The sequence below is a fragment of the Brachyhypopomus gauderio genome, chromosome 3 (assembly GCF_052324685.1).
Source record: "Brachyhypopomus gauderio isolate BG-103 chromosome 3, BGAUD_0.2, whole genome shotgun sequence".
NCBI lineage: Eukaryota > Metazoa > Chordata > Actinopteri > Gymnotiformes > Hypopomidae > Brachyhypopomus > Brachyhypopomus gauderio.
In genome coordinates, this window is record NC_135213.1 from 5,449,055 (window position 1) to 5,465,967 (window position 16,913).

General features: G+C 39.7%; 1 pseudogene across 1 annotated transcript in view; it reads left to right on the forward strand.

Annotated features, from left to right (window-relative positions):
- Positions 1–14,969, forward strand: part of LOC143510071 (uncharacterized) — a 29,690-nt pseudogene extending 14,721 nt beyond the window's left edge. The window contains exons 2-3 of the transcript XR_013129878.1: positions 10,754–10,817; positions 12,054–14,969. The product of XR_013129878.1 is annotated as an uncharacterized LOC143510071 (transcript). The remainder of the gene's footprint in view (positions 1–10,753; positions 10,818–12,053) is intronic.
- Positions 14,970–16,913: the final 1,944 nt, after the last annotated feature.

Genomic DNA, 16,913 nt, shown 5'->3' on the forward strand with positions numbered 1-16,913 from the left:
AGGGGCTCTCTCCTGTTTCCAAAATGCATCAGTAAAGGGTTTTCCATTCACCGAGTTTTTGCGCATTTTGAAAATGCACATGAAAAAGCTGGATGGAAAAAGTCCAAAATTCGAAAAAAGCCCCAAATATCGCAAAAAGATTTTTACGCTAGGAGGAGGTGGAAAAGTTAGACTATGGCATCGCCAAAATTCGGAAAAACTGGATGGAAAAGGGTTTTTCGCATAAACGATGACGTATCATGCCTCAAGTCATGTGGTTCTGTACATGATCGCGATGTAAAGATGGCAAATGCATACAAAAACAGTTCTGGAGAGAGCAAAAATTTAATAACTTCTCCATGTATAGAAAAGAAAAAAATGTTTCAAAACCTCAACGTGCAAAATGCACGATGGATGTAAAAACCACTATTGTTTGGCGTCCTCTCACGTGATCTAAAGTTTATTCGCATAACTGTAATGAATGGAAACAAGGCTTAATTCGCATTTTTTTTCTGCCGAAACTGCGCATTATTTTTTCGAAAGGTTTGGATGGAAACCCGGCTAATGACTGCTTGAGGAAGCTGTTCTACTTTGATACTTGAAGAAAAAAAAAAACATGCTCAATAAAATGTAGGCTACTCGTGTTAAACGGTTTATTCAGTTAAACTTGAATTTGTAAGCCTACATACTGTACATTAAACAGTCCCACCAGGATTTCGCGGGCCTTTTTTGTGATTGTTGCGGGCTAAAATGTTTGATGTTGCGGGTGTTTTCCAAAAAAATTGCGATGGAAGTTGCGGTGTGTTTTTGCTTTTTTGTGAGTACATTGTAATAGGGAGTAAATGTTTTATGGTTTCCTCTATTTAGTAGTCCATTTTAATTATCTATTTACCTATTTATTCAGGGTTGCCAACTTTTCAAGATCGCTTGGAGTGAGATTTGAACCTGGAGGGGGTGGCGAACGTTAATTGTTGATGGGGCGTGTGGGGGGGGGGGTGGTTAGCGAACGTAAGTTGGTACCGGGCGGCCTGTAAAATGGACACAAATTAAGTATTATATCAAGATCGATCGCCAGTGGTTGGCGCCAGAGTGAACTAGTAACTCATAGATATGGATCAGAGATAAATAAACTTTATCTCTGACTTTAAACTTGATCTCAGTTTAAAGTTTAAACTCTGACCCTCGGCGCTTGCGTGCGTTGCAGTGACTTCGCGGGCTACCGTTGCATTGTGGGGAATGTAGTGTTTGTGCATGCAAAACACCATCGGGCGGCTGTGGCCTGCGGGCCGGTTCTAATAGTAATTAAATATCATCCAGGGCGCCATAGATAATCAATTCGCAGGCCGGATCTGGACTTTCTGTCTCCTAATTAAAAGACTATGAGTGGATGGGCTGGTGCTAGAAATGAACTTGAAAACTTGTTGGAAAATACATGTATGAACCCATCGTTGTGAAACAATAAAACACTGAAAACAAAAAAAAACAGTTTATCCCCGCTTTCATGTAGTGTACCGGGATACTGCTTTTCCCGATCTTTTTGCCGTTATTTTCGTCGCTCATGCTGCTTTCAGTCTGCTCCTCTTGAACGTATATACGGAAGTAAGGCGGGAGTTTGTCGACGTCACATCAAGACGACATCAGTGATTGGTCAAATTTGCGGGAAAGTTGCGGTGATTGGCTGAAGTTGCAACACCGCCCTGAATTCGCGGTGTTTGCTTGAAGTTGCATTGAAGTTGCAAATCGCAACATCGCGACTTTCTGGAGGGTCTGATTAAATAACATGTTTATTCAGCTAAACATATTTGAAATGTAAGCCAACATTTAGTACATTTAACCTCACGGACGTAATTTTCAAAAGTCAGTTTTGGTCCTCTGTAGTTTTAAGTTTTAACGGTTAAAAAGAAATATTTAAATAGCGACGAATCTAGCACTAGGACCATGCAGAAAACGACCGCTCCGAGCTCCGCTCCGGTAATACTTTACGTTCCTAAAAATGAATTTTCCATGAAGCAAACCTGGCGACTTCGTGGCTGCATCCATGTAAACACACGAACGATTTGTAATTCACAGGTTTAAAAACTCGTTCTCGCCCCTACTGTGCAATTTGGTTAGGAATACAGCCGAGCTAAACTATCAAGTTGAAAGTCATCCTAGTTTGCTTACCCATTTTGACCCAGTTCCCAACCCAACTTTAAGAATAGATTAACGGCGATAATTTTTATATCGCCTGATATATATATATACAGTTGTGATCAAATTTATTCAACCCCCAATGCTGCGAAGGGTTTTATGGAATTCAGTGCACATTTGTAATTGTGTTCATAATGAAATCTTACAAGGACTTGTTAAAGAACTAAATGCAACTAAGATAGCATCAATTTTTTTTGTCATAAAGTATTAAATGGCCTTTTTGTGATTTCTTCATTGACACAATTATTCAACCCCTTTACGACTACCACTCCTAAGAACAGAGGTTCATTCCAGTGTTTTCCATCAGGTATTGAAAACATCTGTGGATGTCAACGAGCAGCAATCAAGCATGATAAGCACCAATTAGGCAGATTTAAAAGGACTGTGATACTCAGCTCCTTCTAGACATCTACTGGTGTGTTTCCAAGCATGGTGAAGGCAAGAGAATGGTCCCAGAAGACAAGAGAAGAGGTTATTGCTCTTCACAAGAATGGCAATGGATATAAAAAGATTGCGAAGTTGTTAAATATTCCAAGAGACACTATCGGAAGTATCATTCGCAAGTTCAAGTTAAAGGGCACAGTGGAAACGTTACCTGGTCGTGGCAGAAAGAAGATCCTGACCGCGACTGCTGTGCGCTACCTGAAGCGTAATGTGGAGAAAAATCCCCGCGTGACTGCTAAGGAACTGAAAAAAGACCTGTCAGATGTGGGCACTGAAGTTTCAGCTCAGACAATAAGGCGCGCACTGCATAACGAAGACCTCCATGCCAGAACGCCCAGACGCACCCCCTTGCTGACTCCAAAGAACAAGAAAAGTCGACTGCAGTATGCCAAAAGTCATGTGGACAAGCCACAAAGGTTTTGGAACAGTGTACTGTGGTCAGATGAAACTAAATTAGAACTGTTTGGGACAATGGACCAGCGCTATGTTTGGAGAAGGAAGAACCAGGCTTATGAACAAAAGAACACCTTGCCTACTGTGAAGCATGGCGGGGGGTCAATTATGCTTTGGGGCTGTTTTGCTTCTAATGGTACAGGAAAGCTTCAACGTGTGCAGGGTACCATGAATTCCCTTCAGTACCAGGAGATCTTGGAGGAAAATGTGATGGAGTCAGTCACAAACCTGCGGCTTGGGAGATGTTGGACCTTCCAACAGGACAATGATCCGAAGCACACATCCAAGTCCACTAGAGCATGGTTGAACATGAAAGGCTGGGACATTCTAGAGTGGCCATCGCAATCACCAGACTTAAATCCAATTGAGAACCTCTGGTGGGACCTAAAGAAGGCAGTTGCAGTGCGCAAGCCTAAGAATGTGACTGAACTGGAGGCTTTTGCCCATGAAGAATGGGCTAAGATACCCATAGGTCGCTGCAAGACACTTGTGTCAAGCTATGCTTCACGCTTGAAAGCTGTCATAACTGGAAAAGGATGTTGTACTAAGTACTAAAAAATAATGTCACTAGGGGGTTGAATAAAACTGATAATGATGTGAGCACAGTAAAGACATTTGTGGTTATTCCATCATATATATTATGTTATGTTTGTCTAATTTATAAGTGCCTCTTTGATATAATTGTAAATAAGATGACAGAAATGATCAAAATCAATGTCAAACTGGCCAAAACACTTTATTTCAGTGGGGGTTGAATAAATTTGATCACAACTGTATATATATATATATATATATATATATATATATATATATATATATATATATATATATATATATATATATGTATGTACACACACACACATATAAATTATTATATAATAAGCCTTTTTCCAATTCCCGCCGAAATATTGGACACGGCTCCTACAGCCGCCCCTCCCCCACTCATCAGCGTAGCGTTCCCCATCTCAATATAACAGTCATCAAACGCAACAGAACCAAGAAAAAATTACAACATAATCATAAAACCCACCTTCCTTTTTCAAATTAAAGATAGCAGAACAAGAAGACTATTTTAAAAACCCTGACACAAAGAAAAAAATTATAAAATACTTTTAGTATGTTAAGAACAAAGAAAACCAACAAATCTTGCTAACGCCTTAGCGGCTACAGTAGCCTGCTACCTCAATCCACTAATCCACTTTCCCAGTGCAAAAAAATAGAACTAACTGCTCAAAACATTCGTCATGTATACAAGTAGCTTCCTAATATTAATATACATGTATAATATTATATTGAACAATGTATAACAGTTAACATGGAATTCGCCCAGAGCGCAAGAGAACACTTACTTCCCTCAGAGGAGTTACCTCAGGACTGAGAGAAAAGCGCGCCAAATCAATAAATGCGCGTGCGCAAATGGCCTCCCATTTGCCATATTAATGTTGTTGTCTGGCGGGAACGTAAGCGAACGGGCGAGTGATCACGCCAGCTAGAAACGAATGAATGTCAGGTCAGCTGCGGTTTGTCTTTGTTTGCAAGAATGCTCTGATTTATCTGGTAATCATCACAAGTTAACATGCAGATGTGCATTAAACGGCTGTGATAAGTCAGTGTGAAAGACGTGAAAATCGAAAATTTGGCTTCACCAGCACACACGGAAACATGTGCAATGCATGCAAACCCACACAGCGTATGTTCCCCTCCCCCACAGCGAGGACCAGACCCTCCTTCCTTCCCGCTAAAAATGTCAGGTGTTGTTCCATGGCTAGCTAGATGTCAGGTGTTGCTAGATGGCTAGATATTGTTGTTTTTAATGTAGTCATCCTTTATTTACCTCACATGTACATAGTTTTCTGTCTTATCGAAATGAACAAGGCTAACCTCGCCCTACCTATGGGCCATGCGATAACACGCGCCTGAAATTTGCTAGCATAACGTCAATGCATGGCTAAATACAGTGCGCGATTAAATATAACAGTAAAGTGCTTAACTTCCATCTTTGGAACAGCTTCCACACATAAAAGACTGACGAACAGTGCGATAATGCTACAATAAATAAAGTACATGAATGACTTACCTAATTTGTGTTAGTCTTCTCACAATGCGAGATTACGGGTATTTCAGGCGATCAGAGTTGAGAGGAGAGAAAGGCTGGATGGCTCTGGTTGGCTGGAATGGATCTGACGCAAGCGACTCGGTCCGGCTTCTTCTTCTTCTCTTTTTAACCTGAGTTGAGCAGTAGCGCCACTTCAGGACTGGAGACCACCGCAAACATAAATTAATCATGTTCCTTCAAGGCGTTGGAAACGTGCACATTCAAACGCCCTCATGATCAAATTATCCTTATTTGATTAAATCACGTTTACTCAAGGAAGGTTATTTAATTGTTTTGGATCTATTTATTTTATATGGTTAAATCCAAAGACCCGATATTTCCCGGTTTTTCAGTGTGACATAAATTAGAAAAACAAAGTGCATGCCACATAACCTGTCTGTTCAGATACCGATACAAAAGTGACAAAAAAAAAATTCAAATGGACTTCCACAACCGATTGACCCGCAAGTCAAAGTTATGTCTATCTTTTATAAAGGGCCAACTTTCTGGGGTGTTCTATGGAACACCATACCCCTTACTGCACAATTTCTTACAAATGTTTTCAGTTGGTAAAATGTGAAAATTATATCGAGTGCAGCTAAACACACCGTGAAGATCCCCACTGTAGTTTCCTCAACTGATTCTTCAAAGGTTGTATCACTTACTCCCTGACAAAAAAAAAGATTTAAATAAATCTAAAGCAACCAGACCATATGAGCTAAATGCAAAATTCACTAATTCACATAAACATTAGTAGCTTAGAAGGCAATACTGTATTTAACTTTTTCAGATTTAGTTGGCATTGATAAAAATTATTTTAACCAATAATTAGTCACATTTTAAGAAAAGCTAAAAGTACGTAAACTGCTTAAAATTGATCTAGATGATAAATCACAAACTTGTGTTAGCAGAAACTGAATTTGAATTCCTCAGATTAAATCTGCATGAGCATAATTTGAAATTGAATGCATTGGTTTGAAACTGAATTTAACAATTTAATGGACTACTTTCACTTTCAGTTCAATAAAATTCTGATTTTTGTGCCACACATCTGGGTTCTTGAGAAAGCCAGAGTTATCAAACACATATTGACAGATTTACATTTTCACATCAGATAAACTTCCTTTCAGCAATATATGCAGTCTATAGGAAGCAGTAATCAGTGTTGCCAGATATGATTATCATATGTATAATAAATAATTAAAAAGGTCATGCAACTATTAGAAATGTTAAAAATTCTAGCAGTTTCATAATACTCACTACATGCTCTCTCAGATGTCCGGGGTCTTCATTGAGGTACACACAAAGGCTCTTCAGAACACTTTCACGCCATGGTCGACATCTTCCTAGAGGATGTGTGGACAGATTTGAAATTACTACATTTCCTAATCAAAAATGAATTAATCTTTTTTTTTTTCATCTTACTTCACTTGTTTGCCTATTAGTCCACCTCTTTCTTATAGAGAGCAATAAGTTTGGAAGACAGAATGTCTAGCTGCGAAAGGAACCAGGACTGCATTGGTAGAGTGGTGATTCTCTTGAATTCAGCATTTATCTGAAAAAATGGACAACAATTATTTTTTTGGCTGAACCAACTCAATTCAATTCAGTACATTTTTCATCACCATTTTACAAACACATCAAAGAGCGCAGGCCACCGTTCCTGGAAATCTTGTACCATAGGTGTTTCACAAACTACCTTTAATCTTCTGTATGAGAACGTCTTGTCCATTTGTCGATGCACTGTTTCTTTGCCATTCCTCTTATGTATATTCATTTTAAGTTCCACTCGAAGTGTTTCTAAAGTTTCCTCAGTCTCTCCTGTGGGATGGGGGGGGGGGGGGGGGGGGGGGGGGGGGGGGCTATAGTTCACTTCAGAGCGCCTTGGCTTTTTAATGGTAAAAGCAGGGCCTTTGCCTTGTGGCTAAAAGCACATTTGTTGTTACAAATTAACATTGTTCTCAAAAAGCAGCTAAACTAAAGTTTAATCTAAGGTGGTATTTACCCTTTCTTGTTTAATAAACAGAACAAAACTGGTTAAAATGTGTGTTAATGATGGTTAATTGAGTCACAAACCAATATAAATCCATTTGTTTTCCTATTCATTAAAGAAAATGATTGTTTGACTTTTTTAAAACCAACTACTCATACGTACCATATACTACAGAGCCTTTGAAACAGGCAAGCTTGCCATTCATTGCATTATTCTAGCAGAGACTGCGGTCATGCCATCTGCACTTTGCAAACGCTCGGTCGTGCTATCTACATTGAAAACTCACTTGCACGAATACACGCGGTATTACGGTAGCACTTTGGGAAACGATGCAGAGGAAAAGTGCAGACATTGAAAACCCATGAATTGATGTTCTGAACCTTGATTAAATATATCTAAAAATGCTCATAATTTGCTTTTCAGTTATTTTAATTGTTGGGCATTTTAAGTCATGATACCAAACTCAAATAAGAAGATGGCAAATTGCTGATACATAATGATTTGGTTGCTTATTTTCAATATTTGCTCTATTAAATACACATATCAAATTGTTATCAAATTACTCCACTATATTCTTGAAGTAGACTTATGAATGTATAATTCCTGTGATTTTACAAGTGATTTTACTGTAGCATTTTGGAATAACATAATGGCAAACTCCTGATACATGACAATTTGGTTGCTTATTTTATCTATTTGGAGCTCAATAAAATAAAAAAAACAAATCATCAAATTCCTCCACCATATTCTTAAAATACACTTCCGATTGTATAATTCCTGTGATTTGTATGTGTTTTTACTGTAGCATTTTGAAATAACATGATGGCAAAATCCTGATACATGACAATTCATTTGCTTATTTTCAATATTTGGGGCTCTATTAAATACACATATCAAATTGTTATTAAACTACTCCACTATATTCTTGAAATACACATTCTTGAAATGTATCATTCCTGTGATTTACAAGTGTTTTTACTGTATCATTTTGGAATAACATGATGGTAAACTCCTGATACGTAATGATTCGGTTGCTTATTTTAACTATTTGGAGCTCAATAAAATACACAAATCAAATTATCAAATTCCTCCACCATATTCTTGAACAACACTATAGTGTATCAATAGTGTGATTTACAAGTGTTTTTACTGTAGCATTTTGAAATAACATGGCAAAATCATGTTAAATACTGAACATAAGCAACCAAATTGTCATGTAAAAACACTTGTAAATCACAGGAATTATACAATAGGAATTGTGTATTTTGTACAGCCCCAAATAGTAAATAAAACCAAATCGTCATTTAACATGATTTTGTCATCATGTTGTTTTAAAATGCTACAGTAAAACACATCACAGGAATGATACATTAGTAAGTTTACTTCAAGAATGTAGTGGAGGAATTTGATAATTTGAATTGTGTATTTTATAGTCCCAAATAGTGAATAAAAGCAACCAAATTGTCATGTATCAGAGTTTTGCCAGCCTCTTATTCCAAAATGCTACAGTAAAATCACTTGCAAATCACAGCAATGATACATTAGGAAGTATTCTTCAAGAATATGATGGACTGGTTTAATAACAATTTGATTTGTGTATTTTACAGAACCCCAAATAGTGAACATAAGCAACCGAATAATCATTTATCAGGATTTTGCCAATTTCTTATTTGAGTTTGGTATCATATGACTTAAAATTCCCACACTTATAACAAAAATAACTGAAAAACAAAATATGAGCACCTTTAGTTATTCAGATAAGTACAGAAGATCAATTTATAGCAGTGGTTCTCAAACTTTTTACACAAAGTACCACCAACTGTCAAACGAAAAACCTCCACGTACCCCCCCCCCCCCCCCCCCCCCAAAAAAAAAAAAAAAAAGAAAAAGCTGTTTGGCGAGTTTAAGTTGTTGACGGGGGGCTAGCGAACGTAAATTGTTACCGGGAGGATGTAAAATGGACACAAGATAAGTATTATATCGCGGTCGTTGGTGCCAGAGCGAACTAGTAACTCATTGAATCATAGATGTGGATCAGAGGTAAATAAACTAGATTTTTTTTTGTCGGCGTGAGAAATCGGATGTGTGGCGTGTGAAGACGGTCAAATGCGTGTGTCTCACGCTCAATGCGTGAAAGTTGGCAACCCTGCTCATTACACACATATGTTATAATGTAGTTCTCCTGTAGTTCGTGTTGGTAGTGGTTGGTTTACAGCACAAAAAGTCTTCGTGCGACATGCCCTCATACTCAGATCGCACAGAAACGAGCAAGTTGGCTAAATCTGCGACATCTATGGATTCATCTAACTGCAGTGAGAAGCATTTACTCATTTTAATTCTCTCTGTCAATGTTTGTCTGACGTTGTTCGCCATTTCATCAATTCTGCGAGTGACTGTGTCGTTTGAAAGATGCACCAGATCGAGCTGTTTAGCGACATTTTCTCCGCAAATAATATGAGTCATCCCTTTTAGTTTCTGAATTTCAGGACTTGTCATAATTCTGTTTTAATTAAAAAAATGTGTTGTGTAAAAAAAAAAAAAAAAAAAAAAAAACTCAAAGCATCTTTTATTTTCCGAGCTCATCTGGCGTACCACCGCGGGGTGCTCTGCGTACCACCAGTGGTACGCGTACCACAGTTTGAGAACCACTGATTTATAGCATTTCAATCTCTGCGTCCTTTCCCAATGCGCTACCGTAATACCGGTATAATGTATGCGCGTAAGTGAGTTTTCAGTGTAGATAGCGCGACCGAGCTGTTGTGAAGTGCAGGTGGCGTGACCGCAGTTAGCAGAGCACCTGGAAGAAAATAATATTAGCACTTACAGTATTTATTCTATAGGACATTAAAAGAGGGTGCAATCTACCATGTGTTAATCGTTCAGCTTCATGCGACAAGAGCACACTGTGATGGGCCAGAGCGAGCATGTGTGGGTGCAACCACCACGGTGGGAAAAAAGTCCCAGTATAGCATATTTAAAGTGCTGTTATTGGGTAATGGTGATTACCAACCAACTTAAAGCACTGCTTAAATTTAAATACAACCAATTAACACACAAACACAAGGTGGGTCAAAGCAGGGCGGAATGATAAAAGGGAATTAGGCATTCTTGAAATTAATTGTGAGGCGCCATGTAAAGCTACTATAGAGTCTAGCAATAGCTTAGCTTACATGCTAATACTAATGACTAAACGTGTGGTGGGGTGCACCTTTCTCTGTAAACACAGCATCGACTTTAATAGTCCACATACTATAAACTATAAAACAATTAAACCAATTAAAACAAAAAAACAAGACTCACCTTGCATCCTTATAGTTCCAGGCAGCACTGACAAAATCGTGCCTTCTTCTGCAGTATAACTGCTTTTCCCGGGTAAAGTATTGGAAGGGGCAATTTAAAAAGTAGGAGGAGCTTTTCCATACATTGCAACTATTTCATGTAATGTGGTCATGATTGAAACATGTCCATCTAACAACAAGACTATTTGAGACCGAGGAGGCGTCAGGATAGGTTAGGATAGGATAACTGCATACAGTACGTTATTTGCATACAGTTTGTACGTATGTTCCGACTTACACCAAAAATCTGTTTATCCGTAGGAACGAATCGACGTCGTAACCCGAGGAACGCCTGTGTATTTCAGACATCAGAAGAGCATCAGAGGTAGATGTAAGATAAATTCAGTATTATATCTTTCTTCTGATGAAGTTACATTTTTATCAGAAATATAAGAAAGTGTTTTTTTTGAGCCGGTACAGGTGATCAGATGATCTGGTTCATCATGGCCACTTGTAACATACTGCGTAAGGCATAATTCATGAACAAAAGCACATAATTTATGTCCTAATAAACAAATACATAATATAAAATATTTTATGAATATATTAAAACTTACTATAATCATAATACTTGTAATTCTTTAAACTTTATTTGCATAATTTCTTTGAGTTGTCTTGTATCTGATAATTTAATAAATAAATAAATAATCATGTGTACATGCCTGTTTTAAACATATTGTGTGTAATTGTTTTAACAGAATCTTTAGGTTACAACATTTTCTCTTAATATTAATAGAAATTGTTTTTTTTTTCACTATTAAAACTTATTTATTAATTAATATAAAGATTAATAATTAAATATTCATTCATTCATTTTGAATATTATAATGTCATGTCCATACTATAAATTGACTGCATATTGAATTTTATTTGAATTTGTAGTGAAATATAGAGGTTATTTATATTGAAGATCGCTACACCAATCACAAAGGCGCATTTTTCTTCCTGTTAAAATGTCGTAACTTTTATTTCTAACCTATTTTAACATGGATGGTGTTGTTCTGTTTGTATTTAAACACTCTATTCAGTGGTGTAATTTAAATTGCCATATTTGGACTTTAAATTTTTTTGTAACATACCTACTTAAAGCAGGTAATCTAACTGCATATGTTTTTGCGATACTGAATCTGATAAAACCAAGAGAGCTTCATACCTTTTAAAACTCACCAGGATTCACTAAATTTGACTTGATCTTTAAATAATTTTCTGGAGTAGGACCCCCAGATAACTCCATTATATAAATACTTATGTATTGCTCAGGTGTTGCATTTTGTTGCTTCTTTTCTTCTTTCTTTACACAGGCTGTTTAGATTAATATACTTTATAAATGTGTTCGTTGTATAGTATTAGGCAAAAAAGGCTGTGTCCCAACTACACCACATTCTCAGTAATTGCTGGCATTGTCTTTTGCCAGGAAAAATTTTCAGTCAAATGAACATTTCTTGATTTAACCCATGCTTTAGAATGAATGTCTTTAGCATTATGCAGAGCCCAAACTGTTCTTTGTCATGATTGTTTCATCTTCATCTCACAATGAATTTGCAATGTCTTGTTCCTCTAGGAATTAATGCTGTCCACTTTCCTAAACACATAAACTACATAAACACATTGATCTATGAGGAGTATGTCAGACAGCTGAAAGCAGTAAACATGAAAAAGGAGAAAAGGTACCACTGCTTAGATTGTGGAAAGAGTTTCACTAAACACAGTCATCTCAAAAAACACCATCGCATTCACACAGGAGAGAAGCCATATCATTGCTCAGAGTGTGGGAAGAGTTTTACTACACAGACTCATCTCAACGTACACCAGCACATTCACACAGAAGAGAAGCCGTATCACTGCTCAGAGTGTGGCAAGAGTTTTACTCAACAGAGTAATCTTCAACTGCACAAGCGCATTCACACAGGGGAGAAGCCATATCACTGCTCGGAGTGTGGCAAGAGTTTTACTCAACAGAGTAGTCTTCAACTGCACCAGCGCATTCACACAGGAGAGAAGCCATATCACTGCTCAGAGTGTGGGAAGAGTTTTACTGCACAGAGTACTCTCAAAAATCACCAGCGCATTCACACAGGAGAGAAGCCATATCACTGCTCAGACTGTGGAAAGAGTTTTACTCAAATGAGTAGTCTCAAAGGACACCAGCGCATTCACACAGGAGAGAAGCCATATCACTGCTCAGAGTGTGGGAAGAGTTTTACTAGAGAGAGTTATCTTCAATTGCACCAGCGCATTCACACAGGTGAAAAGCCATATCACTGCTCAGAGTGTGGGAAGAGTTTTACTGAACAGAGTAATCTAAAAAAACACCAGCGCATTCACACAGGAGAGAAGCCATATCACTGCTCAGAGTGTGGGAAGAGTTTTACTAGACAGAGTCATCTCAATGAACACCAGCGTATTCACACAGGAGAGAAGCCATATCACTGCTCAGAGTGTGGGAAGAGTTTTATTAGACAGAGTCATCTCATCGAACACCAGCGCATTCACACAGGAGAGAAGCCATATCACTGCTCAGAGTGTGGGAAGAGTTTTACTCAACAGAGTCATCTTCAACTGCACCAGCACATTCACACAGGTGTGAAGCCATATCACTGCTCAGAGTGTGGGAAGAGTTTTACTCAACAGAGTAATCTTCAACTGCACAAGCGCATTCACACAGGGGAGAAGCCATATCACTGCTCAGAGTGTGGGAAGAGTTTTTCTCTGCAGAGTAGTCTCAAAAAACACCAGCGCATTCACACAGGAGAGAAGCCATATCACTGCTCAGAGTGTGGGAAGAGTTTTACTAGACAGAGTCATCTTCAATTGCACCAGCACATTCACACAGGAGAGAAGCCATATCACTGCTCAGAGTGTGGGAAGAGTTTTACTCAACAGAGTAATCTCAAAAAACACCAGCGCATTCACACAGGAGAGAAGCCATATCACTGCTCAGAGTGTGGGAAGAGTTTTACTCAACAGAGTCATCTTCAACTGCACCAGCACATTCACACAGGTGTGAAGCCATATCACTGCTCAGAGTGTGGGAAGAGTTTTACTCAACAGAGTAAACTTCAACTGCACAAGCGCATTCACACAGGAGAGAAGCCATATCACTGCTCAGAGTGTGGGAAGAGTTTTACTAGACAGAGTAGTCTCAAAACACATGCGAGCATTCACACAGGAGAGAAGCCATATCACTGCTCAGTGTGGCAAGAATTTTATTGAACAGAGTAGTCTCAAAAAACACCAGCGCATTCACACAGAAGAGAAGCCATATCACTGCTCAAAGTGTGGGAAGAGTTTTACTAGACAGAGTCATCTGAACCAACACCAGCGTATTCACACAGAGAGAAGCCATATCACTGCTCAGAGTGTGGGAAGAGTTTTACTGAACAGAGAAGTCTTCAACTGCACCAGCGCATTCATACAGGAGAAAAGCAATATCACTGCTCAGAGTGTGGGAAGAGTTTTACTACACAGAGACATCTCCAGCAACACCAGCAACACCAGCACATTCACACAGGAATGAAACCATAACACTGCTCAGTGTGGTAAGTCAGAAACTTTTAGCTGCAGTTCTAGCTTACTGTAAATTTTCTGCTTTGCACTAATACTGCACTGTATTAGTACCGAATAAAACATGTTGGACAGACTACATGTGATCTGCAGTAAACAGTAGTGGGAAACTCTGAGCACAGACGTTTGAACGTTTCCTCATCAGTCATGAATGATTTTAGTTTCTTTATGTTTTCACTCTCCATGGCCAGCAGGCTAACTGGAGTATTCACATGCATCAGTGTCCCTGCTTGGTTAAGAATGATTAGTGTAAATTAGGGCTGAACGATTAATTGCATTTGCGATAATCTCGCGATATTTCAAAACGCGATTCTCTAATCGCACAGGCTGTGATTTAAACTGGTCACGTGACTTGGGAGCAAGCCGAGCCGAGGACGAACGGAGCAAACCCGAGCAGGAGAAAGGGAGGTGGAGAAGTGAAGTTAACACAGCGCACTTTAACTTGTTGCACAATGGCTTCAGGCTCAACAGAAGCTGACACAACTGAAAGTCTAATACCAAAGAGGGGCAGCACATCAGTTGTGTGGTATTACTTTGGCTTTAAAAAAGATGCTGCTCAACATCAGGTACCCTGCAAAACGTGCCTTGCTACTGTTGCTATGACGCGAGGTAACACTACATACCTTCTTCAGCATTAAAAAAAACACCACAAAGCCTTGTATGATATTTGCAGGGCTAAAATGCCAACGACCAGTGCTGCATCTTCAAATACGCCAAGTACCAGCCGACAGGGATCACTGACTGAACTGTTTGAAAGTATAACTCCTTATGGATATAATTCGAAGCGGCACGCTGAAATAACTCGGGCAGTAACGGAGTTCATAGCGAAGGTCATGATGCCCGTTAATATGGTGAACAATCCCAGCTTCATGGCTTTGTTAAACACACTGGATATGCACTACCAAATGCCCTCATGCACATATTTTAGCCAAGTTGCTATACCTGCAACTCTCACGCATTGAGCGTCTTAGACTAAAAAGTTACTAGTTCGCTCTGGTGCCAACCACAGGCGATCGATTGATCGCGATATAATAATACTTAAATTTTGTCCATTTAACACCGCCCTGATAACGTTTGCCTACCCCCCCCCCCCCCCCCCGCAAATTCCGTTACGTGCCCCCCTCCCCCCCCCACAACAACAAATTACGTTCGCCACCCACTCCAGGTTCAAGTCTCACTCCAAGTGATCTTGAAAAGTTGGCAACCCTGTACCTGAGCTGTAGAAAAGATGCCGAAACAGAGTTTCAGCTGAGCTGGAAGCAGTGGAAAAAAATGGCATTTTAAATCGCAATCGCAATTTATAGATAAAAAATTGCAATTAGATTATTTTCCAAAATCGTTCAGCCCTAGTGTAAATATGGATCAGCACATAAGAGATAATAGTTAGTAATTGGGGCAGGACAAACGTTACTGGATAACAACACAGAGGTGAATATATGAAAAACCACATATACATATAGATTTGGAGCAGTTTCACTTTGAACCTACGGGGTTGCACACAAATTGACAGTAGACGCACGAACAGCACAAGCACAATGAGGCATGATAACACTAACGGAACTAACAGGCTAACACAGATATGACCAACTAATCATTAGACATAAAGACAAGACACAGACTCAACCAGTAACCTGACATATAACCAAACACTAAAACTTAGATAACAAACTACACAAATGGACATCTACAGACACGAGAAGCCATGAACAAAACAGAGATATTAAAAGATTAACCAAATTTGACTTCCAATACACAACAGACTGCACAAGACCACAATCACCATAATTTTTACTTTCACAATAAGTTTCACCATATGCACCATCACTTTACAATTACTCCCAGCTTTCGAGGGAGTCGGGGGACATGGAGTCTGAGTGGACCATGTTCTCCGACTCTATCGTTGAAGCTGCTGTACTGAGTTGTGGCCGCAAGATCACTGGTGCCTGTCGCGGCGGCAATCCCCGTACCAGATGGTGGACACCGGAAGTACGGGATGCCGTCAAGCTGAAGGAGTCCTATTGGGCCATGTTGGCCACTGGGACTCCCGAGGCAGCTGATAGGTATCGGCAGGCCAGGCGTGCGGCGGCTCAGGCAGTGGCAGAAGCAAAAACTCGGAGCTGGGAAGAGTTTGGTGAGGCCATGGAGGAGGACTATCGGTCGGTCTCAAAGAAATTCTGGCAAACTGTCCGGCACCTCAGAAGGGATAAGCAGTACTCTGTCAACACTGTTTACAGTGCGGGTGGGGAGCTGTTGACCTCGACTGAGGATATTGTCGCACGGTGGAAGGAATACTTTGAGGTATTCATCCCTCTGTCAAAATCCCTCTGTCATGTCTTCCATGGAGGAAGCGGAGACTGACGACTCAGTGGTGGACCCATCCATTACCCAAGCCGAAGTCACTGAGGTGATTCGCAAACTCCCCAGTGGCAAGGCAGCGGGAGTGAATGAGATTGGTCCTGAGTATCTTAAGTGTCTGGATGTGGTGGGGTTGTCTTGGTTGACACGCCTCTGCAACATCGCATGGCAATCTGGGACAGTTCCTATGGAGTGGCAGACTGGGGTGGTGGTTCCGCTTTTTAAAAAAGGGGACCGGAGAGTGTGCCCCAATTATTGGGGTATCACACTTCTTAGCCTTCCTGGTAAGGTCTACTCTAGGGTACTGGAAATGAGAGTTCGGCTGATAGTCGAACCTCGGATCCAAGAGGAACAATGCGGTTTTCGTCCTGGCCGTGGAACACTGGACCAGCTTTATACCCTTCATAGGGTGCTCGAGGGTTCATGGGAGTATGCCCAACCAGTCCACATGTGTTTTGTGGATCTGGAAAAGGCATTCGATCGTGTCCCTCATGGTATTCTG